The following is a 26,864-nucleotide window of genomic DNA, read 5'->3' as shown; positions in this document are numbered from 1 at the left end:
TCTAAAAACTGTGTTCTCCACTCCATGGTGGTTTTCAGACTTTATCCTCAGTGATCCCGGTCGAGCTTTGCCAGTGTCAGGTTGTCCTTCGCCAACTGCCGCTGAAACCACCTACAGCGCCCGGCTGGTGCCAGGGATTAACTTCTGCTGCAGGAAGCATAGTTTGAGCTATTCTCAGTTCCTTCAAATTCTAAGGATGTTTTCACCCTGCTCTCTTCAGACCAAAAGTTGTTCCTAATAGTCCAGGTATTGATTCTTTATATAGGGTCTTTTTAATCAAAGGGAAATGAGATCAGGTCGTTCAACAGCTTGTTCTTTTCTAAATTGTTTGCAGTGGAGAGGTTTGGGAAACCTCCGAGTTCCCACAAAGAACGTACAATGCGTCCTTTGAACACTTGATGTTCAGCGAGTGGTATTGTCACATGCAGTCAGGGAGCCTTGGAGCTTTGCAGGCTCTGTGTCCTATGAAGCAATATTGTTGTCAAATAATCTAGGTCATGGTATTGCTTTCCTTTTATTTGTTTTTGCTGTTTTCTTCTGCTACTGATTTAGAGGTAGAATAAAATACTCTTAATTTTAACCTGTGAGCCACCTTCAATGATAGTTATCACCTTGAAAGTTCTTTCAAGTAGGTCCTGGAGACCTTTGAGCAATTAGGAATGCTAACTCCCTGTCTCCTTTCTTTTGAGTATAGATTGAGAGTGGTCTTGGTAACGTGTGTCTGTTTTGTACAAATAATTAACTTGGAAGTGAAAAACTGTCAGAGCAAAGGTTTATTTGGCTCCTATGACTATCTACTAATATTCTACTTGCCAAATTTTAAGATTTAAATATTTGCCATCTTTTTCTATAATCCTACAAAATTCTGGGCATCTAAAACCTGTTTTTTCAAGTTTCATGCTGTAACTCAAATGATGTCTTCTTTCTGTTGTTTGCTCTTATTCCTCTTCTGCTTTACAGTGTTCTTTTGCAAGAGTGTGTTCACACAGTGGGAAGAAAACCTGAACTTGACTCCTGAAGTGCTGGGCATTCAAAGCAGTGAATCCTTGCAAAGGATCTTGGGACTAGACCTCTGTGAATTGGCTCTTTCAATTTGTCCACTTAAAAGGCATAATGGATTATGCAGCTGTTTGGGCTTCTGCAGGGTATTGCTCCATATTCATGTCTAGTTGCAATTATGTGAATTTTCACTTTCTTACAAAGACTTCTCTTTGTATTCAAAACAAGCGTGTTGGCTTTGTGTTCTAATATGTGAATTTTCTTTGAGGAAAAATACTTGCAAGATTTTGAACTTTGAAAACTGTAAATTTAAAATTCTTTATATAAACTTATTGAAAGATATTTTAAGAAGTCACTCTAGTTTGCTTTAATTTTGCATTTGTTTTTATAAATCAGTCAAAATTTTTGGTAGAGGTGAAAATTATGCTTTTCCAAACAAGTTAAATGTTATTCAATCAGATAATGATTAATGTCAGAGTGGTATTTGATGGGCCAAGCTATTAAAACATAAGCAGTTCTAATTAAAATAAACATATAGTAAAATATAGCAAACAGGAACATATAAAGTGACAGTAGGTCTCTTTTGTTTAAACATCAGAGTGCCTGAACACTCTCTAGAAACTCTGCGGTAAAAACTCCATTTCATGTAACAGTATTTTAAGAGGCTTATTCTCTTCAGCTGTATCTTAGGGTACCTATGCTATCTTAAAGTAATATATAGGGTGCAAAATAGGGTCCACCCCTCTTTTGAAAAACAGCAGTAGTTTTTTAAAAAACTTAAACTATCCTAAACTTTATACCTGATATGTCATTAGAACAAGTTGTTTTTCCTTGTGTAGATACCTGTTTGCCGTGGATAAGTATTAACCTTGGCAAAACCTTACACAACGTCAGACCTGTTAAAGTGGTAATAGAGGAATAATAATTCTGCCTCATTTTCTCCTCAATTTTAAGTAGAAATATCAATCTTTGATGTCACTCAAAATTTTATTGTAGTGATACTGAGAATATAAGTATCAGTGAATTTGATAGGTAGCTTAGAAGTCAGTCTTGTGCATTCAGTATTTTATTGCTATATATTTTCAGTTAAGTTATGGTCTTTAAGTCTCTTCAGAAAAATTTTGCAGTGGATATTCTGTTGCCGTTTTAAAATTTTCAGGCAAAATGTGAACTCTATTGAAAAAGGAGTCTGTCTTTATGAAGTATAACTTCACCTTCATGGCTCTGTAAAAATATCAAACGATTTAGGTTTAAAAGCTTCATTGTATTTTAAACAGTTGGTCACTGAGCTGCAAATTAAAGCTTCTTCTGTGAGATTTTCACTGCGGTTACTTGATTTATTCTTTAGCTAGACAAAAGAGTAAGCAGATAGTATGTGATGGGAAAACTGAAACATTACCTACTGTTTCTTTAAGAAACCAGCTTATCCAGGGGGTTTTAGTGTGTTTAACCTAACCTGCTAGCAAGGAAAAGTTCTTTAAAATAATGGATATTAGCCGTATCCAATCACAATCATGAGCTTCACTAACGGGGCGGAGATTTTACTCTTCAGCCACTAGAATTGGAGAAGGTGGAGCTTGACATTCAGGTTTGGTTGCTTTGGAGTACAGCTTCAAGTGAAGTTAATCTGAGGTGAAGCAAACAGAAAATTGTGGAGGTTTTGTTGGTAGGATTTTTGTTCTCATCTTTTAATGATCCTTTATTTTACACTTTTGCTCCTTTATGCTTCTGGGTACGCTAGGTTTTGTCATTGTTGCTGTTTTTTGATGCAAACTGAACATTAAAATTAAGCAGGGAAGCAGAACAAAAGGGCTGTTTGGACAGGAAATAGGTGTTCAGAGAATCAAACTTGACTTTCTTTTATCATTATTTTTAGTTCAGAATTTGAGTGTCATTAAAAAATGTTTGGATCAAAATCATCTCCAGTAGCAGGCTTTTCTCTTGGGCTGGATGTTTGAGCAGGCATTTGTCAGTTTTTATAAATGACATCTGGAGGAGGTCTGGCTGATATGTCATTTTCCTTAAACTTAAGATGTTTTTAAGTTGCTGAAAGACAGATAAATGTGGTAGGTTAACATGTATGTGTGTTTTTTATAAGAACTGAAATGCCAGCTGTTTAATTTTTTTCTTTACTCCTTTCCCACCCCCCTTTTAACTTCAATATATTTTAAATCTGCCTATATGTTGGCATTTTTAATGTGCTGAGAATTTTAACTTTCTTTTTAAAAAGATCAGATTCATTTTATATCGAACAAGGTAAAACTGCTTTCTCCTTCATTCAGACTTCGGTTATTTCAAAGATATAGATAAGTAATTAGCACCCTTTTGAAACAGGAAATGAATGGATTTATATTTCTAAGAGCTATATAGGTAGGCTACCAAAACTTTTTTTTTTAAGTATCTATCAATCTGTTGACATTTCTTATTTACGAAATAATTATGTTGTGTTTCATAGCAGAAGTTATCTTTAGAGACTGTTTTCTTTATACTGTTGCTCTTTTATCTCATAGAAATTAAGGTATAAAAAGTGCATTTGAATAATTGGCCCAAATGCCAGCTAAGCATTTCAGCCAGTAATTCAGCCAATACTTGTGCTTGCTGTTTTACTTTTTGCAGATCATGCAAAGGTTTTAAAATTAATGCTTTTCTGCTCTATTACTTAAATAACATGGCAATAATAATAATAAAATTAAGAAAAGTCACCCATAAACCCACAAGATCATTGTGTGGTGGTCTTATTTTTTCCTCTTCCCTTCTATCTATACTTTACTATATTCTTGTATTTTTTTCCATAATTATAAACAAGTACGGATTTTTTTTTTTTTTGCTACATTATATCATCTATTGCTAAAATTGTTTTAATTTCTGTTGCGGTTTAATTCTCTTAGGTTAGTGGGACCTTACTTTACCTGGTTTTTGCCTGTTTTATATTTAGATTGTTCCTAATTTTTTACCATTTTAAATGGTATTGCATTGAACACAATTCTGTGTGTGAATTTTAAAATATTTTTCTCCTTTATTATTTTTTTTTAAATGTATTTCCTTTGGAAAAATCCCCTGGAGTGGGCTTCCCTAGATCAAAGGATATGAACACTTCAGTGGCCAAATTGCTTTTCAAAAAGGTTATACCAATTTATATTGCCACCAGCAGGATGTGCTTCAGAATTTCTTTAATGGGCATCCCCTTAAATGTTAAAGTGTGCCTCTGCAGCTCTGCGGCTTGTTGATTAGTTTTGCCTAAACTAACAGCCTATTTTAAATTCCATTTTCCAATATGTAGATGGATCTAAATCCATTTTCTGGTCGTTAAAATCGGCTGAAGGAAATTGGGAAAATTTTTACCCACTTAAATGAGCAATTATATATTTGTTGGGTATTTTACTTACATATATTGCTATCCGTAAGTACTGGACTTAATTGTTTTACACTGGCATTGTTCAGACCAGCTTTCCTGATTACATGCTTCTGGTAAGCACATATCAGAAGAAACGTTTTCTTCCAAGAACATATATCAAGCATTTTTAGGGAGGGGGCTGGAATGGTGCAGTTAACGTTACTTTGCCTGTCTCTAAACAGGTATCAGTGGCCTTTGTCACTATTTGTGCGTTTCTGATTTTTTTTTAATACAATGTAGAAAATATTCGTATGTATAGATCTAGGATTTAAAATGGTATATTACTATGTTTCTGGTTATTTCACAGGTTTTCAATTAAAGGTAAGCAGATGGCTGCTAAAGGTACATACACGTAGTGGTACTAGCATTCTTTGTTTGGCAATAACTGCTGATAGTGTGCACTCTACCAGCTAGTCTGTTATAGGAATAGGCTGTGAACTGTGAATGACTTTTCCAGAATAAACTTAAAAAGTTATTTTAAAGCAAATTAATTCAAGACAGTTAAAAATACTAGTGTAGTTTATAAATGGGAGGCAGTGGTAAGTCATGGGTTAAGCTCTAAATTAAACGTGTAATCTTGAATTTGTCTAGCTCATTTTGCAATTTAAATAATTTAACTTATTCTCTGTAAATTTTTATTTCAATTTACTGATAACATCATGTAGCTAACTTTCATGGGTAATGTTGGTGTGTTGGTTGTTGTATTTATTTCAGGGGAAAGTTTTTTTTTAAATGTCTATTTTGTTTGTTATGGCTGAAGAGTTAGATTTTCCAAACATTTTGGTTTTCTTATTTGGAATAGAAGAGAAAAACTTAAAATAAAAATCATCACTTTTAGTTATTGAAAAAATTTTTATGAAATACATCTTATATGCATTTAAATTTCCTAAATGTGTCAGAATACATACAGGCAAGTACTTTATCCGTAAATAGAACAATTGAATTTCACTTGAATATTTAAAATTGTGTTGGTGCTTAAATATTTATATCACAGATACTTCTTTTGTTCTGAATTGAGATGTATTTCATTTTCTTCTTCACAGATTAATCTTATTGCTACCAGGTAGAGATGAAGATAATTGTCAATATGACAATTTTAGTGAAAGTCATTTCAAGTTTGGCTGTAGATTGCCTTTTAATGAGTACCCGAGGTAAAGGTTTACCTGCTCTTGTGGTACTCTGGGAACACTAGAACTTTGAGAAATGATAGGCTTTAATAGTTTCTCTACTGTACCGGCCTCTTGTTGACAGACCGGGGATATCTACTACTCCCTTTCAGTACAGTGGTTTCATTCTGAGAGTAGAAACCAGTTTTCTAGAGGGAGAAGAAAACTCTTTAAATTACATGATATTGAGGCAAAATGAAAATAGTGATAGCTCTATTTTTTTTTCCTTTAGATTGGAGGGGAAAAAATGGTCTAGAGGGGATATTAAATGCATCAGTCTCCATTGTTAGCCTCCAGTTAAGGGCAATGCAGTGATTTTTTTTTTTTTCCTTAAAAACAGAAGGAAAACTTAATGGGCAATGTCGGTAATACTGGAAAGAACCTAGAATCAGTGGCTTACTACTTATAAAGTCTCTGTTCTGCCAAATAGGGGGTCTTGACAGTTTTGCAGTGTATTTCCTATATGGCTTCTGAGTGCAAGTAAGTAAATGTTTTAGGGAGTAATTTTTTTGTTCATAACTAAAGTTAGTACTATTGACTTCTCTCTCCTTCTGGAAACTCTTCCCGGGAGTTTAATGATCCTGCTTGGGCTCCCTCCTGCTTGTGATCTGTGTCCTTGGCAAATGTTTCCTCTTTACAGCCATTAAGTATTGGAATTTCATAGGATTCTGACCTTAACACTCTTCTCACTATACATATTAATGCCTCTTGGTAATCTCCAGGCCCATTTGTTCAGTTAACATCCTAAATACCGGGGTTGCCAAAAAATGTGTACACATGTATTCATCTTTTGTTACCGGTATGTATTGAGGATTACCATTTTAATACAGTTTTTTCCTTTCTTAAAATGTGCATACATTTTTTTGCACCCTTTGTATGTTAATGGTTCCAAGGTCAGTATTTTGTGTTTGCACTTGAGACCCATATTCATCCAGCTTATCCACGTTTCTTCCATAGCTACATTGAATAGAACTGCTGATTTTGTCCTCCCAACAGTGTCTCTTAAACCCTTTTCCCCCTCCTGTTGCAGTCAGTGGGTGACTGCCATCCAAGCCAGAACCTGGGTGTCATTCTGAGCTTCCTTCTCCTTCACCCCCGCCCCCCAGTGTTAGCCACAACTTCCTATCGATCTTAAATTCTCAGTCTCTCTGGAATCCGTACACTTTTCTTCACCATCTCAGCACAGGCCACGCCACAGTGGCTCAGTTAGGTTACTTACAGCAGCCTGCTAAGGGCTCTGCACTCCCAGCTTTGGTGCACTCTCTCATACTGCCTTCTTCCCTGTGCAGTCAAGTCTGTCTTTCTCTGTTTCTTCGCTGAGTCCTGTTGCCTTTGAAACTTTCTTAACTACCCAGCCTGAGTAATACTACCAGCTGATTCTGTGCTAAGCATTCTCTGAGGCAGTCCCCAAACAACCTTACCAGCGGTAAGTATTGTTACCTTCATTCATTTAGCGAGTGAGACAGCTTAGGAAGGCTGACTAGCTGGGCCAAGGTGGCCTGCACAGGAAAGTGGGTCCACACTTTGAACTGAACTTGGCCGGACCGGAGTCCGCGCTCTTCATCTCTGACCAGGCACCTTCCTAAGCGGCCCTGCTTGCTTTTCTTCTCCACACCACTCCTTCTAGGGCATACTCGAAACTTTGGGCCTAAGTCTAAAAGTGCTTTAGGAAGACAACATTTTCTTTAAACTTTTTATTTATTTAAGTGTGTTTTTCCAGGACCCATCAGCTTCAAGTCAAGTAGTTTCAATCTAGTTGTGGAGGGTGCAGCTCACAGTGGCCCATGTGGGGATCGAACCATCAACCTTGTTAAGAGCACCACGCTCTACCCAACTGAGCGAACTGGTCTCCCAGAAGACAAAATTTTTAAAAAGCATTTCTGATGATTTTTTAGAACATCCCAAAAAAGACAGGCATTTTAGCATCCCCAGAATATAAGAAAATAAAAGAATGAGGCATGGGAAAAACAAAGGTAGTTTTCCATATATGGGGAATCTTGAATTTCAAAACTGTTGAATTCCTCACATTTAATAAAAGCTTGACACCAAGTCAGGTAAGAGGAAGATCAGGCCACGTGAGAAAGCAGTTTTTCGGAGCTACTTGAAATGCAGCTGACCTCACGGAGCAGTTGGCCTGGACCTTGTGTTCATTTTGGCATCCAAGTGGATGAAGCATCTACCTGTAAACACAAGTCAGAAAAGCTACTGAACCACTTACAGGTAGGAAAATAGGCTACACATATTCTTTTGTATCAGTCATTATAGGTACCATTAAAAAAGTGAAATACTGCAGCAAATCGCACGTAGAAAGTAAATTGAGGTAAACTTAGAAATATCTGATTGGGAATCATTTTTCGTTTCAAATATTACATTTCTTTATTCTTTAATCTCTCTCCACTATGCCCCCTCTAACATATTTTAAGGTTAAAAGACCCCCATTGCACCCCCCGCCTCCCCCCACCAAAAAAAAGCCTTTTCATCTGTAGCTTTGAAAGCAACTTGGTGGTTAAAAGAAAAAGATCAAGTGGATAGAACTATTGAAAATATAGGTAGAGATTGGTTTCTTGGAAGGGGTTGAATTCTTTCCTGTAGTCGGGAGTTAATGTAATTATAAACTTTCGATAAAAATCCATGGTTGCCCATTATAAAAGCAGAAGTTTCTGGTTTGGGGGTTTTGTTTGTTTAAATCATTAAAGTATTTTAGAGGCAGGACATGCCCTACTACTACCAGAGTTTTAATTTGGCATATTTTACTATCCAGAATAATCTTTTGCCACTTTTTAAAATAATAAAAATGGGAAATAACAGTTCATTTAATAGATTTTTAGATGTTATAATAATATGTAATTTCAAAAGAATGTATTACTTAGCTTTGATAAATACAACACACAATCATGTCTCTTAAATTTTTAGGTAATCGCTAAAAGTATATAATGTATTGCTTTTCTCAATGAATACCACATCTCGGTTGCTATAAAAGAACCCCCACCACCCAAAATTTTACTCATTTTATTTTTTGTCCCAAAGTCTGAGTAGCCAATCTCTATGTTAATACCACCCTTATTTTAGTTTTCAGGATTACTAAATGCCGCAAAGTTAAAACCGCTTGTTCCCTACCAGCTGTATAATCAGGACTAACCATGTTTTCTTATGTCTAGCCAACAAAAAGCATTTGCTAAAATTTTAAATAGTGTTTCTCCAAAGTTTATAGTGGGAAATCTTTGCTTTTGGACAGGTGTCTTTTGAGATGCAGCCTTTGACCTAATTTTAGTTGACCTAAATTATTCTGAAGTTACCACCTTCACAGTAATTTGAAACTGTTTTCTTTTCAGCTGCAAATATGTACTTACAGTGTTCTGTGCTAAAGTAATATTTTCCGGTAGGTATCTAACTAAAGTAGTAGTTCTCAAACTTGACGCTGATAATCCCTTGGGCTCTTGTTCGAGTGAGCTCCTCCTTGCACTCAGCCACCAGAAATGAACCTGGGCAGGGCCTAAGAGTTTGCCATTTTCTGATGCTGCTAACCCGTGTTTTGGAGAAACACTGATGTAAAGGTTATATAGGGAAATCCGTGGCTAGTGATCAATTCAGGAAAACTCCGACTTTTTAATGTCTTGAAATGTTGAATCAGACTCTCCTTGGTCTTTGGTTGTGGTGACTTGGGACTTTAAGTTCCTAGGAAATTATATCACGGCCAGTGTTGGAGCCAGTTGGATTTGCTCCAACAGCTTTAAAACCAATAAACAAGGAGACCAAGAAATAAAGTGGGCACATTGTTGATGAAGTGGAAACAGTTTTCTGCTGAATGCCAAGTGGCTTCAAAGAGTACGGTGCCTTGCGGTGTCTTTGGTGTTTCCTAACTACACATCGCAACAAGAAAGCCTGCCTCAGGGACTGATTCCGGCCTGCCAAACAGTATGTCGGGTATCACTGACAGGAGCCGAAAAGGATCACGGTGATCTCCATGTGATGTGGAAACCGGATTGATACAGGTTCGGGCCTTGCCTCCTAAGTAGTGTTAGAGCTAATATGCTTCCACTTTTTTTCCTAATTAAGGGAGACTTGACAATTAGTCAAATTAATGGTGCTTTTTACAGCATTAGAAGTAATGAAGCTATACATGTATGTAGGACGCACTAATGATGAGAAAAAGAGACTGCTGCAGCTGTACTTGTATTCGCTTTTTGTTCCGTCTTTGTTAAATGACCTATGGGTGCCATTAACTTCTTGAAGAGAATACAGTACAAATTAAAAGTCTTAAACACGGACTTGTCATCTGGCACACTATTTTGGGGTTGTCATAGATTAATCTGCTGCTGGCTATTTAATGGCCTGGAAGTAGGAAAGGAATTAATTTAAATCAGATTAGCAGGTTCTACACTGTTAAACCGTTCCCCTGATTGATCCTAAAAATTAAAGATTAAAAAGACTCTGGTAATTTGATTTTTCCATGGCTGATTGGATTTCCTATAGTTGATATATTAGGGGTTCAGGGTTTGTTTTTGTGATGTGGGTAAATACAAGTGTTAATGAATTACTATATAAACATTTGAGTGCCTAAAACACCTGTTCTCCAAAGGTGTGCCAGGTACTAGAAACACAGTGCTGAACAAGACAGATGCCTCTGTCTCCTAAACACATCTGCCTCCTAAAATTGAGTGTTACCCCCGTGTGAGGGGCCCGGTTTGCATGGCCTGGCTTTGACCAGGAAAGTGAGCTGTGTCAGTTGACATGGGCTTTGTTTCCAAGAAGTGATGTTTTTGTATTTAGTTTTATCCCTATATACTTATCTCACTTGCACCACACAGTGTTTCTCTGCAAGGTAACTGTTAGCCAGGATGAATGCAAGAGGATTTATAGGGGAAAAAATGATTTGATGGTTGTGGGATAATTTTTTTGAAAGAAATCAACTATGTCTTCTCAATGCACAGGATAATACACTGAATATAGTATTTAAACACATCAGTTATTCAATATTAAAATTATTAGATGGGCAGTAGCATTTTAGTTCATTCAGACTTCTAAATGATAGGAGTTGTGGGAGAAAGGCCCTACTCGTTGAGGCTGGATGTGTAGCTTCCATTTTTGGATTCCTCACAGATCTGCATATCGTCAGCCATGAAGGAATGGGTTCATTGTAGGTGTTTGTCCTGGCAGCTTTGATTTAAATTGTTTAGGTTGAAAGGTTACTGTTTGTTTTAAATAGCTATTATTTTGAGCATTTTAACTTTGTGGTAAACAAGTAAAAAATGTTTTAAATTATAATTTTTCTTAAAAATACGTTTAAATTCTTTTAGGTTCTGTGAAGAAGTCTCTTAGCCTCAAATTACCCGGTTTACTATAAATTAATCTTTAGGTTTCACATTTGAATATTGGTGACTAATTTTTTCAAGAGAAGGACCTTCTTTAAAAAATGGAAGTTCTTGGGTGAGAAATGAAAAATTCTTTGGAAACATGAATTACTTTATAACATCTTTAATGGTCAAGCAAGAAGGATTGGGGGTAAACTCCGAATTACAAAACGTTCAGAAGTGATTCCTGATGAAAGGAATAAGCTGTCCTTATTTGGGAGGTATCTTTCGTTGAAATGCAAAAAATTAGTTAATGTCAGTTGCCCTTGAAAATCTAGAACTAGCAAATACTGTTGAGTAGAATTTGAATTACAAGCTTCCTCATCCATACACACACGACTGGAAGAATCGGTGATGAACATGTTCAAGCTCCAGTTCTTCCTTTACGGTTTTTCAAATAATAACGTGTCATTAAAAAAGCAGTCCATGCTGATCCCGTTCCAAATTCCAAGTCATTTTCGTGGTGTTGAAATGATGTAAGAAGTGGATGGGGGAGGCAAGGTAAGAAAGGGAGAAGCTTGTTTCTCTGCTTATATCTATAATAAATGAAGATCATTATTTGGAAATTATTTTAAGATATAAAAAATAAAATATTCACTTAGTGGAAAACTAGTACTTGTAGAAACTTGAACTCATCAGTGACAGGGCTCCTCTTACTGTCACTCAAACTTGTAATACCCTTGACCCAGCACAGACACAACTGCGGAATAGCTTGAATCAAAACGGCCATTTCCAGGCCTTTGTCCTTTTATTGTTTTTGTCAGCTTTACTGAGGTAAATTTGCATACAATCAAATTTACTAATTTGAAGTGTGCAGTTTGTGTTCTGACAGCTGGCTAGTGTGTAAGCACCGCCATAATCATTATCTGGAATGTTTCCGTTCCCCAGACACGTTTCCTTCAATGTAAGGCTTGGTTTCTTCGTTTTTGTAGGAAAGATAAAAATCTATGCTTAAATCAAGAGGTTAAAATTGATTGCAGGAAGAGTTAAATTGCCAGCTATTACTCTCTTATTCTTTAGACTTTTTTTAATCTTCTCCTCACCCCTGAAAAAAGCTGCCCATGGTATTCCTTCTTTAAAACTAGCATTTACATGAATATGCTCAATTTTGCAACACTTCCTTTCCCGTACCCCCTAGTTTGCCCACCTTAAACTAAGTTTTATTGTTTGGGCGGTTTTTTTAGTTCCCTGTATATTACCTCCTTTCTCCTCAGCCTTGGGACCTACATGGTACAATTTGACTCAAGGGAAATGTGGAGGTAGCTGCAGATGAGGGTTTGTGATTTGTATGGTCGCATATTAGGGTTTGCTGGAAACCCAGCTGCAGACCAACGTTGATATGATGTGGTGACTTCATGAGTCCTGTGACATTGCTGTTTGCTCACTCAACATGCGTACGTTCCCGTCTCCTTGGCAGTGTCGGTAAGAGGTGATTTAGAGGCAAGAGTTACCTGAAAACGCGCTCCCTGCCCTCCCAGATATACTATAGGTATACATAGAAATGTCCCTGTACACATCTCTTATGTCGTAAATTAGGGATTTTTAGGTCTAAAGTTGGCTTAAATTTTAGGTTTGAGTTAGTCAGGTTTCTTTCACAATGTGAGTTACTCTGACATTTTATGACACCACCACCTATCTACAGCCTTCAAGGAATTGGAGTTGGAATTGAGAGCGGAGGGAAAATTTGGAGAGCTAGTAGGTAGATGTGGGTAGAGGATTGGACGACGTGCTCCCTGAGAAAATGGGTCAGAAGGCAGGGACTGGGCTAAAGCAGCTCGGCCTGTTTTGCAGGTGAGTGTTCTCCAAGTACCTAACACAATTCAAATGCCTTCTTTAAACAAGGTGCTTTGGATGCTGTTGGGTTACAGATTCATCTGATGGAGAGCCTGTCAGAAGAAAGGCCACAGCTCAGTAACAGAGCTCCTGGTGGGATTAGCTGGAGGACCCGTAAGTGTTGTGCCGTGGGCCTCTCACATCGGGTAGACGGTGCATCCAGATGAGGAGAGCAGGTGAAAATTCATCTTCTGCCCAGGACAACCTTGCCCAGTCCTGGCACTTCAGTTTGGCTGGGTATCCACCCCTCTGGTTCCTGCCTCCTCTTCTGTTAGACTGTGAGCTACATGACGTGTCCTCTCACCCCTTTCCAAGTGGACTCGGTGAGGTTTTTCCCACCATGTTTCCCCAAATATAAGACCTACCCCGAAAATAAGCCCCAGTTAAGATCGTCAGCCAGACGGATGCATTTAGTACATTATGATGATGTTCCAGAAAAAGATGACATGACTGTGTTTGAATAAATGTAGATTGTAGTACATGAAAAAAATAAGACCCCTGAAAATACGCCCTAATGTATCTTTTGGAGCAAAATTTAATATAAGACCCCATCTTATTTTTGGGGAAATACTGTATAAGACCCGGTCTTATTTTCAGGGAAACACGGTGTTAGAGAGACTAGTGTTCTAGGCCTCTTGACAAGCTAAATGGAGTATAATGCAAATAATTATAGTGTAGTGAAAGCTGTGCTTTTGCAGCTGTTAAAGTCTTACACAGACTGACTCTTAGCAGTAGGTGAGGTAGAAGACAATAGAAGATAAACGGAAGTTAATATGTCTGGGGAAAACGTAACATGTTAAACCATAGGAGAGGGAAGAGAACTCGAAATTCGCGTGGGGATGTGTGGCCGTCAGGATTTTCCCCTTTCTTTCTTTCGTATTCTCCCTCTCTGTTTTTCCTCTTGTTCCCTCTTTTCTTTTCTCCCTCTGTTTTGTGGTTTTATGCCCCTGGAATTTTTGTGTATTATCCATTTGTGTGTGAGCCTCAGTGATAAACATTCTGGTGTCTTGTCTTTTCCAGGTGCTCTGTAGTGAATATGTGCTTCCTCAGCTTTTTATTGGCATTACAGAGCTTTGTCTGTTTTCCTCGTATGTTATCGATGACTCATTGTCTCTCACTTTGGTTCCGCTTTGCTACCTGGCATCATCAGAAATGAACCTAATTTGGAGTTTTTAGCAAGCAGACACACCTACTGCTGCGCTCCGAACTGAAGAGCAGCAGTGCTCTGTTCCAGAAGTTTCTCTTGAACTGCAGCGTAGTTTACCAAAGGTTGCAGTAGAATAACAAGGTTGGGAGGAGACATACATTGACTGGACTTAGATCCACTGAGTCACACACCCTGTCACTTAGAACTTATAGTAATGTTTTAAAGGGGGGCATTGTTTCTTGTATCTCACCGAATAGATAATCAGACCAGTTTTGATTGCTGTTGGCTTGGAGTTTGAGTGTATGGAGGAGATAAGACAGGAAATAGGGTTCACTTGTTAGGCATTCAGAATCGTTAGAATGTCAGGTTCAAGTCTTTATTTTCTCTGGTCTTATTTCCAAATTTACAGAAAGTTGCATTAATAATGCAAATAATTCCCATATAACCCCTTGGCAAGATTCACCCATTGTTAACATTTTGCCACATTTGCTCTATCATTCTCTGTCGTGGTATTTTTTTCTGAACTGTTTGAAGATAAATTGCATGCATCATGTTCCTTTACCATGTAATAATGCTTAGATGTATATTTTCTAAGAATAAGGGCTTTCTTGTATTTTTCAGGGATGTTTTAGTTACCAAATTAAGGAAATTGAGCATTGATATAAGACCTCTAATATATAGTCCACATTCAGATTTCTCTAATTTTTCCAATGATGTTCTTTAATAGTATTTCTCTTAGTCCAGGATCCAACCCAGAATCATTCATTGCGTTTAGATGTCATGTCTCTATTCTCCTTTAATCAGGAACATTTCCTTGGTCTGTCTTTGTGTTTTATGACATTGATGTTTTGGAAGCATGGACGACCATTGCTGTAGAGAATCTCCCTCAGGTCGGGTGTGTCCTTGGGTCACGTTCAGGAGATGGCGTTCTAGTGGGAATGCCCTGCCAATGATTTGTGCTTCTCAGTGGCTCACGGCAGGTCACACATGACCACTGTTCCTTTATCATTGATGGTCATTTTGATCTTTTGGTTAAGGAGGTATCTGCCAGGTTCTTCCTCTTAAAAGTGACTGTTTTTCCTTCGGTAATAAGTCATTTGTGTGGAGATACATTGAAACTCAGTATGTGCTGTTCCTCATCAAACTTGTACACACAGAACTGTAACTTTATTTGGTACTTTTGCCTGAATCACTGGTGAAATGCTGTTACTATATAGAAAGCATGCTTCTGTTTTATAGCCCGAGATGGTACAATGTACATTTTTGCTGTTGTGTTGTACTAAGTAGGCCCGTTTAAACCTGCAGTGAAAACCAGTTTTAATAAGTTCTACTGAAGTGCAGTTAGACTCCTGGACAAATACTTTATTAACTTGTGTGAAAGTTATTCTATCAAGTTCTAACTTAAGTTATTCTATCAAGTTATAACTTTTAGCAGGTTTCAAACTATTTCTTAAAGCATTTATATGTACAGTATAAGTAGATGATTAAAAAGAAAAAAAATTGAGTTATTAAAAATGACCTTAAAGCCATTAGTTATCTGTCAGGCATAGCAAATCTGCCATAACTATTTCAGCATTAAACAATTCTTTAAAAATTAGTGAGATTGAGTGTTTGGATGCCATTTCTCGTGGTGTTTTTAAACCATGCTGCTAATACAAGTAGTAAGTTCGCTGTGTTTATGAAATCCTACAGCTTTTTCTAGAATGTACTGTAGAAATGGAGGCCAACATTGTACATGTAGGGGAAAGTACTTACTGGCTATTCCCGGAAATTTTGATTGAATGCAGTTTTCTTTTACAGACAAGCCTGTAACACGTGATTGATGTGTGGCGATGATGGTGCTGTGGATATTTGAATCTGGGAGGGAGTGTGCTATAAACCGTCATGGCAGATGTCAGAAATGTGGCTACTCCTCTGTCACAGCAGAACCAAGACTCTTCATCCTCCCCAATCAGGAGGGTCCCAAGGGATATTATGGGGACACTGAGGTCACTCCATTGACTGTAAAAATTGTTCTTTAGTTAGTGGCTGTTTGTGCTGAACAAATTAGCTAAACCTTAGAAAAAGAGAAAAATACCTAGTTCGGTTATTTGCATACAAATGATTATAAAAAGAAATCCTTGTTCACCTAGCCTGTGGCCCGGTGAAGAAAAACATATTGTTCTATTATACATTGGTATCAAATACCAAATGAAATGTTTTTATTTCTTCATTGTACCTCAGCAGCCCTTTTTATATAGCTGTCATAGTGAAAGCGCTCTTTCAAATGGGAGACAATGAAAGTGGACACAGTCCATTTTAACTGTCTCAGCTCTGCTTCATGTTAAATTTGTTACAGCAACGAGTCTGAAGTAAAACACTGACGGCTTTAAAATGTTTTCTTGTGTAAAACTCAAACATTAAGCGGCTGCTTCTGAGGGCGGGGAAGGCAGGAAGCCAGTGTCCATCTCCCCTTCTTGCTCCTCAGCCTCAGCTGGGAGGAGACGGACGCCTGTGACCCTCGTACGTGGGCAGAGGAACTTCACAGTGTTATAGTGACTTAAAATTGTTTCACCTCAGGTGCTTGTAGATACCTTAGGTCAGCATGAAGAGGCCTTTTTTAGGGTGTCTCTTTTCCTGGGGGGTAGGTGCTGAGGGTGGAAGATTTTTATTTATGAAGTATTTTTGAGAGTAACACCTAACAGCTAAATATGGTCAGTACCCAGGCCTCTGTTTTCCGAGTGCTGTGGGCACTGGATGGAGTCTGCGTTGCTCGTGTGTCGTTGTGAAGCAGAGGATGGGGATTCTTTAGATTGCTCTCAGCAACTGCGCAGTTGCTAACCAGCTTTTGTAAATTAATTGTTTGACAAACAACCATAAACATATTTTGGGGAATGCGAAGTTAGGTATTAATATAGAAAATTGCTCTTGGAAGTCATTTAAATTAGTATACTTAATAATTTAAAAAACAGCTCTATTTAATCAGAGATCATGCGCGTATACTTCAAAATAAAGGAACTCTTGATTCCTAAATGCAACTGGAAATCCTTGAAATCTATCAACTTTGTTTTCTGAAGTGCTTTGGTAGTATAACTGCCTACTGAAGAAGAAAAGTTCTCCTTTTCTTTTTTTCTTACTAAAAGTTATCGCCTTAAGAATCGCTTGGTGAGGAGGGTCTAATTTTTTCTACTTTTCCTGCTTTTTTCCTCCATAGATTTAGGAGTGAGACTTTTAACTGAATGAGGTGATTAAAACAAAAGCCTTGCAGTGAGCAGGGTGATGAGCGTGCGTGTGAGATTTATAAAATCCTCCTAACTGTTGAGGGCGGCAGGGAGTGGAAGGAATATTATTAACATCAAGGTGAATTGACTTACTCTTCCACAGCACAGATGTGTTGGCTGAAGAAAAATCAAAATTGAGAGAGAGCTCTGGAATCAGTGAATGAGATGACATTTAGAAATACGCCGACTGTGGATGTTCTTGGGGAAGTAGCCAGAGACACACGGCAGGAACGTGGGGGCCACGTGCAGTGGCGTCAGAAGTAGTGGGAGCCCGCAGGTATCAGTTTGCCCAGTGTTTTCCGGATCGGGCAGTACGTGCACAGCACTGGGAGTTTCCAGGGGTTTCCCAGTCCCCAGTCTTCAGTGGCTCTACAGAAACAGTACTGTCATCTCCTTGTTTGGTGACCACAGGGCTCACGGGAATGAAGTTGTAAGGTCTGACTCTCCAGTGACAGTCGTTTGGCCCTTCACGAGCAGAGCCAGTTTAATTTGGCGTTGCTGTGGAGTTTATGGGACTCGGGCACTCGTCCCTGTTTACTGGGTTCTGATCAGGGACCAGAACACGTGGGAACAGACATCCGTTCTAACTAAAGACGGGCGGCGGGGGGAGGGTTGTGAAAAATCTTACGGGACAGCGAGTAGTGAGCATCCTTGCTGCCTTTTTCTGTGCCTGCTGTTCTTCCTCCTCCCGCCCCGACTTGGGATTGGGTCCATGGTCAGCTTTTCCCCGGGTCCGATTAGTGTGTCTGGAGGAGTTATCCCGTGGTGCCAACAGGGCAGCCAGCGCTGAGAGCTGTGGGTAGTACAGATTGTATGAAAAGGGAACGGTGGCTAGGAGGCAATGAGGGACAGGTCTAACCTCAATTCCTTGGATGAAAAGGCAGGGGAGGTGATACATTGCCCTCCTCATAGAGAGGTGGTGACATACTGGTACCCTGGTACGTAATGAGAGGGGCTGATGTGTCCATGAGAGCTTGCTAGTACATATCGAGGGATGCAATTTTCTGATCTGATTTGTTTTTTAATGGAAAGGTTTGGAGGACTTGCGATGATGCGCCGTGGGTAGCTGCTCGGAACATCGTAATGCAGAGGTGGAGTGGCTGCCTCCTGCCTGGACTGGTGGCCTCGCTACCCTCCCAAGTGTTCATGAGCGTTTCCCAGCCCCGTCCCGCTGCTCTTCTTTATCAGAACCCAGAAGGGATTTTCCATATGTATTTTAGCCGTTCAAACCCTTTGATCAAATGAAATCTTTTACAGAAACTTGATAAGTAAAAATCCTAAACAGGAATTGTTGTGCTTGAAGCAGGTATTTTTGACCCAATCTACCATCTCACTTTTCTCTCCGTTCCTGCCCTCCGCCTCAGCAATCATTGATCTAGCGCACCGTTATGAAAAATAAACTTCCTGAAGGGTTGCCTAAATGACAAGCATGCATGGTAAGTCCATGCACACCTTTAGATGCGCTAAGACTTCGTTTTTACTCTGGCTCCTTGGAGGCTGGCTGTTCCTTGAAGTTGGCCACGGTACTACTGGTTTATATTGAAAAACGGTGCCAATAAACAACCCCGAATTTGCATTTTGCTGTACAGATATTGGTGACCGTATCACATTGTGTCCTACTTACAAACTATAGATGAAGTGCTCTTATGTTATCTGAGTCAAGATTAATTGTACTTCTGAGTAATTGATTTGTTTTTCTTTTGAATATTGTACCTCTGAACTAGTCATATCCTTCTTTGCGTTAGCTGCTAGAAGGATAGAGTCGAGTGCATGACTTTTGATTAGCAAATCCTCCCATGTGGGCATGTACGGGGGGTGCCAAAAAACTGTATACAAGTGGACACTTTGGTCAGCGTTGCTCAAGCAGAAGCTCGCCGTCATCAAAAGTGTCTGGACGCTGATGGGAACCACTCTGAGCACCTCTTGAAATTGCAGAAGTCAAACGTGACTTGTTTTCATCTACTGTTATCGGTATATATTGAGTATTACAATTTTAATACAGTTTTCCTTTCTTAAAATGTGTATACATTTTTTGGGCACCCTCTGTATTTTGTTTATTGACCATATTCCTTCCTGGCCTCCCTATTTTGTCTACCCTTTTTCCTTGGATTAACCATTTTTGCTTACTTGTAATGTCATCCAACATGCATTTTAAGTCACCTTGAGTCCTTCTCAGGACAAGATGAGGTCAACGAAAAATGGGAGCGGAGCATTTAGTAGACGCTTGGAAACCCTCCTGCCCACTCCAGAGTGATGGGTCTGTCCAGGGCCTCCAGGTTCCAACTCAGACTCCTGAGTGGATGCAGAGCCCTCCCGGGGGCCTCCTGGTCCCAGGATCGGTTCCTGCCATCCATCTTCTATTCCAGGCACCCCTGAGAAGACCACATACCCGCTTGTATCCTTCCCCCACAATTATAAATGAGTACAACACTTAGTAAATTTTGTTGGCAGTTACCGAGCATAACCGATGCATCCTTGTATAAGCTTTTCCAAGGAGATGCTAGAAACCATTCCCTCACACTTCTAATCAAGGAAGTCATGTCGTCCGGGGTGGAAGTCAGGTGTATTCAGACCGTCACTGTGTGGCAGGGACGCCCGCCTTTCGTGTATTGGGAGCTGGAGAAGGAGTCTTAGAGCCCTGCCTGTGGCTACTGTGAATCCCTGATACTTTGCCTCTCTACCGCTCATGGTGATCGCAGATGAGTGACCTGGAAACGCCCCTGAGCTTTCCATTGCTGTTTCTGGGGTTCCCCATGTTTTACCATCACCGTCGCATGTGATCTTCCCCAAGTCCTGTGAAGTAGAAGAGACAGGGGTCATTCCTGTCTTCATGGGGGACCCTGCCACTGACATGGGTCTATATGGGAAGTGGCAGAGCCAGAACCAACATCAGGGTTAATTCAGTCAGATCTTTGCCCTTTTCACTGTGCCGCACTGCACATCAAGTTGTTGCTGTGTTCATAACAGCTGTTTCGCAACAGTGTGTAGCTGTGCCTTTTCCCACAGTGTGTGGTGTCCCTCTCCCCGAGGTATCAGGTTTCAGCTAAGAGAGAAGTCAGCTTCTGGGATATCGTGCCATAATCATTCTGGGAATCCTTTTTTTTTTCTTTTCACACCCCTATGAAGGGAGAGTTCTAAAACTATTTTTGGTGCTTCTGAGCATTGTGTTTTCATGGCCAACGGGAATTATTACAGTGTGGGAATTAGATATGACGTCTGTGCACATGTGTGAAAACCACACGTTCCCATTGCTGTCCCTGTGCCGCTTTCTGAGAGCAGAAGCTGTGTCCTAAACGCTCCAGAGGCCCCGTGGAGCAGGCGGCACCACAGCAGGCGTGTTAGGGCCCCGTGATTGCAGCGCCGGCAGAAGAGGTCAGACTGAGGCACAGTCACAGAACTCGGCCGCATCTTTCCTGATGATGTCCTAACTGAAGCAGTTTTGAAATCGTTCCTTTATTTACCCAGCATACACTTGAGGGCCTCCTCTGTGCCTGCCATTGATCCAGAACAGGGGTTGGCGAGCTGCGGCTCCCCAGCCACATCCTTCTGGGCACTACTTTTTGCAAATAAAGGTTTTATTGGAACACAGCTGTGCCCGCTCATTTACACACGTCTGGGGCTTCTGTCTCACTACCAAGGGGAGCGGTTGCGACAGCGGCTGTGTGGCACACAAGCCTCAGTTACTTGCCATTGGGCCCCAAATCTGGAGCACTGGGAATAACGAAAGACTCGTTCTCTGTATTTAATAGGATTTCTCATTTACATCACTCTCCTTCCAGACCCTGTTGTTCGTTCGTTGTTCCCATTTCAGTTCATGGTGAAAGGCGACTTTGATTATGACAAGTAGCTGTCAGTTCACTTCTTGACCTCTGAATTTGTGTGGTGTGTTTCCTTGGCCAGCCGTTCCCTGAAATAGGACACTGACGAGGAGCTGTGTGCCCAGATCTGTCCAGAGGTGGGCTTCAGTATGGGGTGTGTGGATAGGAAACCCGAGTGAGGAAGCGTTCACTGTGGGTGCCAGTGCCCGGAATAGGTCACAGGACAACTGCACTGAGTGGGAGCAGAGTCAAGGTTTAATCAAGTTTATTGTGGTGGTGTTTCAGGAAGAAGAGTCACGGTGCAGGCGGCTGTGTGTGTGTGTGTGTGCGCGCGCGCGCGCGCATGAGTTGTGTGAATATGTAAGTGTGCGTGCGTGTGAGTGTGTGAATATGTAAGTGTGTGTGAGAACGTGTGTGCGTGTGTGTGTGTCGAGTCGCTGGTGACTGACTAGCACAGTTGGGTAGGGCTGCCGTGACTCGTGCCGAGGCACCAGCTGTTCTGCTCTCCGTTGCTTTTACGCTGCCAGCTAGCTCCGTGGAAAGGCCAAAAACGCGTTCTTGTCTTTGACAATGGTTTTGACCTGGACCTCCAGATGGGTCTGGGGACCGCCAAGGTCCACCGATAGGCTTTGGGAACTACAGGTTTATAAACGAGCTTGGACTCCAGCCGGATTGCCCAGGTTGTCGCTCAGCTCCATCCCCTAGTACTCGCTGTGGGACCGGCAGCAGTGCAGTTGCCCTCTCCGTGCCTCAGGTCCCTCATCTGTGAAATGAGCAGGTGATCATACCTATTTCATAGGATTGTGACGAGGGTTAAAGGAGTTGTTATTTATAAAGTGCTTTGAACAGTGCTTGGCACATAAAACACTACATAAATATTGTTAAATAAAATTAAATAGTAAAGCCAGTTATCTGTATAAAAAGCGTTGTAAAGCATTGTACAGCATTTCAGGGGACCAGAAGAGACTGAAATGTGGAGAATGACCATATTAGATGGAGGAAATCAGGGAGCCATGTCCTGGGGACAATGGGAGACTTGCCTTAGGACAGGAGATTCCTTAAGGGGGCGGGCGGGTAGGTGCAGCAAAGTCTGCGTGTTTGAATTGTAATAAACTCCTTCAGGTCAAAGGGGGGATTAAAAAGAGGGTTGTGAATATGGGTCTCGCATGTGTAGATCTTATTTTGTTAGTCTTTTTGAGAAGAAAAGTGAACGGAAGTCTGTGAATGTGGAAACCACTGGGAAAATTTGAGTGGCCTTTCCCCCTTTGCGAGAAACGGGTATTGGGTTGCTTTGTACATGAACAACGATTCTTAGGGCATCTGATTCTTAAGGCACCGACGTGGAACATGGACCAATTGGAGAACTCGAAATTGACTCTAAGTTAATTTCACTTAGAAAAGGCCTATGTCTGGTCTGCTTAACTGGGCAAGCTGCTCAGTGAACCACTCTCTGAGTGGCCTGAATTGGAAAAGACACCCAACAGCTGAGAGCCTGAGGCATCTTGTTCAGTGAACTGACCCTCCGACTGTGTAGCGGCACCTCCTGGCCCACCCAGATCTCCTCTCTATAGCAGATGCAGTTTCCTTTAAAAGAGTCCGTTCCAGCTTCTTGACTTGGAATAAATATGTGGCTAATACTGGTTGCATGCTGGCAAGGTGCAGGGCCGTTTCATGCTTGCATTCAGCAAATACTGGCCTCCCTTGTGCTAAGCGTTATTTTAAGCATCAGTGGACAAAAATGGACAAAACCCTGCCATTAGAGGTCACATTTCAGTATAGGGAAGACAGACAACATAGGTGTAATTTAATAGTAAATTAAGATTGAGATAAGTGAAAACAGATTGCATACCAGGCAGACGCCGCAGACGGTCAGCTTCAGGACTGCAGGTATCTTCCCGGGTCAGTTATGGAGTGATCTTACAATTTTTAAGACACCTTGGATTTAGTCTTGGTGAGTAGAAAACTGCACTAGATAGAGACGGGTCTGTATCAAGACCAGTGCTGTCCTTTTTCTCATGGGAGCCACAGCTGCACAGAAATCATATCAGGGGGTAGAGATTTGGATGAAATGAGTATTGCGACTTCTCCTCCTCTCCCCTTATTGGGTGATGAGCAGACACGTAACTGTGATGAATGAGGCTTAGCAAGAGCAAGTCCGACTTGCACGTTGCACTCAGCTTTGGGTTGGAGAATCCTGCAGTTACCAGTGTGTGCTTGGGCCTCTTGTGTCCCCAGCCCGCCCGCATCACCTGTCGTGACGCTTCAAGTTGCTTCCTTGTGGAATCCAGAGATTGGCCGGCTTTGGGCTTAGCGTCTGTTTTTGTTCAGCCCATGGGCAAAGCGTTTGGGGGAAAATATCAGAAGAGTAGCGTTTCGTGCTATAGAAGTTCTGTGAAAGTCCAACTTCAGTGGGCACAAATAGAGTTTTGTGGGAACACAGCCCTGCTCATTGGTCTGCATGTTTAGAGCTGCCTGTGCGGCCACAGCAGAGGTGAATGGTTGGATTAGACCGTGTGGCCTTTGAAGCCTGAAATACTGTGTGGTCATTTCCAGAAAAGTTTGTCACCCCCTGGTTTAAACATCGCCGGGCAGACGGCAGTAAGTGAGGGCCATCGAGATGGTCTGCCAGTCAGTTTCCCTAAAACCCGTCGTCTTCAGCTGCAAACAGTATGGTAGCCTGTTTTTGTGAGATTTGTCCTACCGGTCAGTGAAAACTTTCCTTAGAGCAGTAATGGGAAAGGGAGGTTTGTATTCACTAGCATTAACTTTGGGGTCTCTTATCTTTATATATCTTAGTATGTAGGAAGAGACGAAGTAATCATTTGCTGGGAAAGACACGTAGTGTCCCTGAAAGTGTTGTTTTCATGGTAGCCAGACGTCTCACGCCTTTTGTCTTCCAGCCCAAGCCACAGCAGGAAACACAGCTTGCCGTAGGGCCCTGGGGACGGCTGCACAGAGGGGACGACAAAGCGTCCTCAGGACCATCGGGTCCCTATCCACATCCCTGTGCTTTTGTCAGCGTCGGGAGCAGTCGTCCCACGTGCTGTAGAGCACATCATACCTTCTGACCTGTTGGCTTTCTTAGTCTCCTGGATTTTTTGTCATCGCTGCAAAGGCCCTTGCCTCCCAGGACGCACGCATACTGCCCACGTGATAGCTGGTAGATGGAAAGGCTCAGAACTTGGGGAAAGCGCCGTGTGCTCCCAGGACGTCCCCACGTCAGGCACCGAGGCCGGGATGAGCATTCTGTTCTGGTCACTTCTTAGTAAAGACATTACAGGGGCATGTACCTCAAGTCCTACTTCGCTCTCTTCTGGGAACCTCCGTTTGAGACAGTGGCAAAGATTGGCCAGTGCTGAGTGGCTCCAAGGCGGGAGGTGCGGGGCAAGCTGGGCTTACCACCCTGGGCCTGCACTCCTGGTTCAGAGTTTCGGGTGCACTCTTATTTGACTCAACGTGTTGTATATATTTTTGTCGTCTCCTGAAATTAATAGTAAAGATCCCAGATTGCAGAGGTCATAGGTCTTAACCTAGGAATTAAAAACTGCTACCTAGAATATAAGATCAGTCAGGTAACTGAAAGTGAAGGTGGCCTCAAATTGGGGAGTGCAGGCTCTAAGGGGGGCCCAGCTGGTGGGTTTTAGTTCTGGGGACACGAGTCCACTGTTGACAGGTCTTGTTAGTTTTCAAGCAAAGCTAGCAGTCTGCGATTTTTGTGTGACCATTTCCCAGTTTTTGAATACTAACCACTAATTAAAAAATAAAATTTAATATGTGCTGGTTGACCACACACTGCTTCTTTCAGAAGGAGGGAGAAAAACAATGGAATGAAATGTATGTGTGTTTTATAACTGGCTTGGGCTACTGGTCATTCTTGCTGAATGTTCCAGAATACGAACGTGAAACGGTTTTTATCAGTCAGGTTTCTCCCCTTCTCAATGGAAAATAACCATTTTTTGCCTGACATGATTGTAGGAATCATGAAACGTGTTTATTCAACAAAATATTGTGTGGGATTCATATTAGGCATAAAGGGGATTTAAACTAGAAATGTACAGTTTTGCTGAGAAGTGACTGGTATACTTGGAAAGCTCTGGAGTAACAATAAGCTGAGGTGCCCCCAAAGGGGTGGCACGGAGCTGCTTTAGGAGTAGAGCCGAGGGTCGAGGAGGGCAGACAGAACGGGCTCCGAAGAAACAGAATTGAAGCTGATGATGAAACAGGTAGGGTTGTTACAGGCACAGCATTTCCAGAGGAAGTCGCCCTGGGAGCTTAGAGGCTCGTTCCCAGCAACGAGCACGATTTGCTTCAGTCAGATGGGAGCAAAGGACCTGACTTTCCGGAAGAGCAGTTACTGGGTTTCTGCCCTTTGCCAGGCACTATTTAGATGCTTCTATGGGCAGCATCGTATCTCGTCTGGTTAGATCAAGACGCAAGCTCCCTCTTAGGGAGTTGAGACAGAGAAGTTTCGCGACATGTCCAAGCTCTCACAGGTAATAACAAAGGGCAAAGCTGGCATTCAAACGAATGCCGCTCCGACCCCAAGCCCGTTCTTTTCACACACATGCTTTCCAGGGAAATTGGGTGGTTGGGGTGAATTATGTAGAGTATGAATGCTAGGTCAGGTAGTCCTTTCTGGGGCAATTACACAGGACCTAAAACAGAAGTAACGTGACAAGAACTGGGTGTTTTAGGAGAATTCAAATAAATGGATGGAGAAGAAGAGCGGTAAAACAGAAAGAAAACACTGCTAAAGTAACGCATGTGTGACGTGATGACGATCAGAACTGCAATGGGAAAGAAATGAAATTACTGGGACTTGGTGACCTAAGTCTGGGGAACGAAGCAGGGGGAAGGAAGTTTAATTGGCATGTATGTGCAGTTAGAATGGATTCTGCGTTGTATTCGTGCATTGCTGTTCTTCTGTTAGAATTTTAATAATTGGTAATGAATGTTCTTTGCAGCCTAAAAATATTTGATCTTGAATTTTTTATGCTAATGAGAATTTCTTAGGTAAAAGGATTTAAAGGAAAACATTTTCTCAAGAGCTTGGTTAAGCTAATTAAAGCTGCATAATAGCTTCAGGTTAAATAATAAATGAATGAAATTTTAAATTATCTTTAAATGAAAAGGATAAGAACTGATGTGTGCTTACAAAGTTAGAGGTTTGGTAGGGACAGGATGGAGTTTGAAAGTCGTTCTCTTTGTTTTTTAGATAAAGAAAAAGACCTGGCTGCTTACTAGATACGTGACCTTGGGCAAGTTAATAAGTCTGAATGTCTGTTTCCTCATTTTTAAAGTGGGGATATCAGTGGCACCAATGTCACAGGGTCCTGGAGAGAGTTTAATGAGATAATGTAAATAAAACAACAAAAACAGCCCTTGGCCCGTAGTAAGCTCTGAAGAACTCTTAAGTACTGGCCAAGCATGAGAGGGTGGTGGGTTGTGGTTTTGATTATGAACGTTTAAATAATAAAGGGTCAGAAATCACATTTTCTGAATTCTCTGCAGTTCATAGATTTTATTTTTTTTTATATATACCGTGCTAATCATTTTTTTTCTGTTTATGTCTGGTAATCTCCTTTACCTCCTTGGATTTGTAGCCTTATAATCCCACAGTGTAACAGTTAAGGAATTTTTCTGCCTTTCATTCTCTTTCCTCTTTCTTCCCAAATGCCAGACTGGCTAATGGGCCCTGCAGATTGTTTGGCCTGCTGAAAATGAGGTAGAACTTGCGATTTCTCCACAGCTACCCCACCTTTGCCAGGACACATCCACATAAACTAAAATGCCCTTTTGTGGTTTGGGTCTTTTTCTAAATCTTCGTGGAAAGTACATTTTGTGGCCTAAAGATGAATAAATAAAGTTGACTCCTTTTTTTCCTTTCTAAGTAACC

General features: G+C 40.9%; 1 protein-coding gene across 3 annotated transcripts in view; it reads left to right on the top strand.

Annotated features, from left to right (window-relative positions):
- The window catches only part of ZFAND6 (zinc finger AN1-type containing 6), a 50,255-nt gene that overhangs the window by 7,287 nt on the left and 16,104 nt on the right, over positions 1-26,864 (top strand). The window contains exon 1 of one of the 3 annotated variants that reach the window (XM_033100239.1): positions 2,587-2,665. The exons of the other annotated variants lie outside the window; for them this stretch is intronic. The gene's annotated coding sequence lies outside the window, so the exon portion shown is untranslated. Of the gene's footprint in view, positions 1-2,586; positions 2,666-26,864 lie in introns of those variants that run through there. 3 annotated transcript variants of the gene reach the window in all.

This window comes from Rhinolophus ferrumequinum, chromosome 28, assembly GCF_004115265.2.
Source record: "Rhinolophus ferrumequinum isolate MPI-CBG mRhiFer1 chromosome 28, mRhiFer1_v1.p, whole genome shotgun sequence".
NCBI classification, from domain to species: domain Eukaryota; kingdom Metazoa; phylum Chordata; class Mammalia; order Chiroptera; family Rhinolophidae; genus Rhinolophus; species Rhinolophus ferrumequinum.
This window is presented reverse-complemented; position numbering and strand designations above follow the sequence as displayed.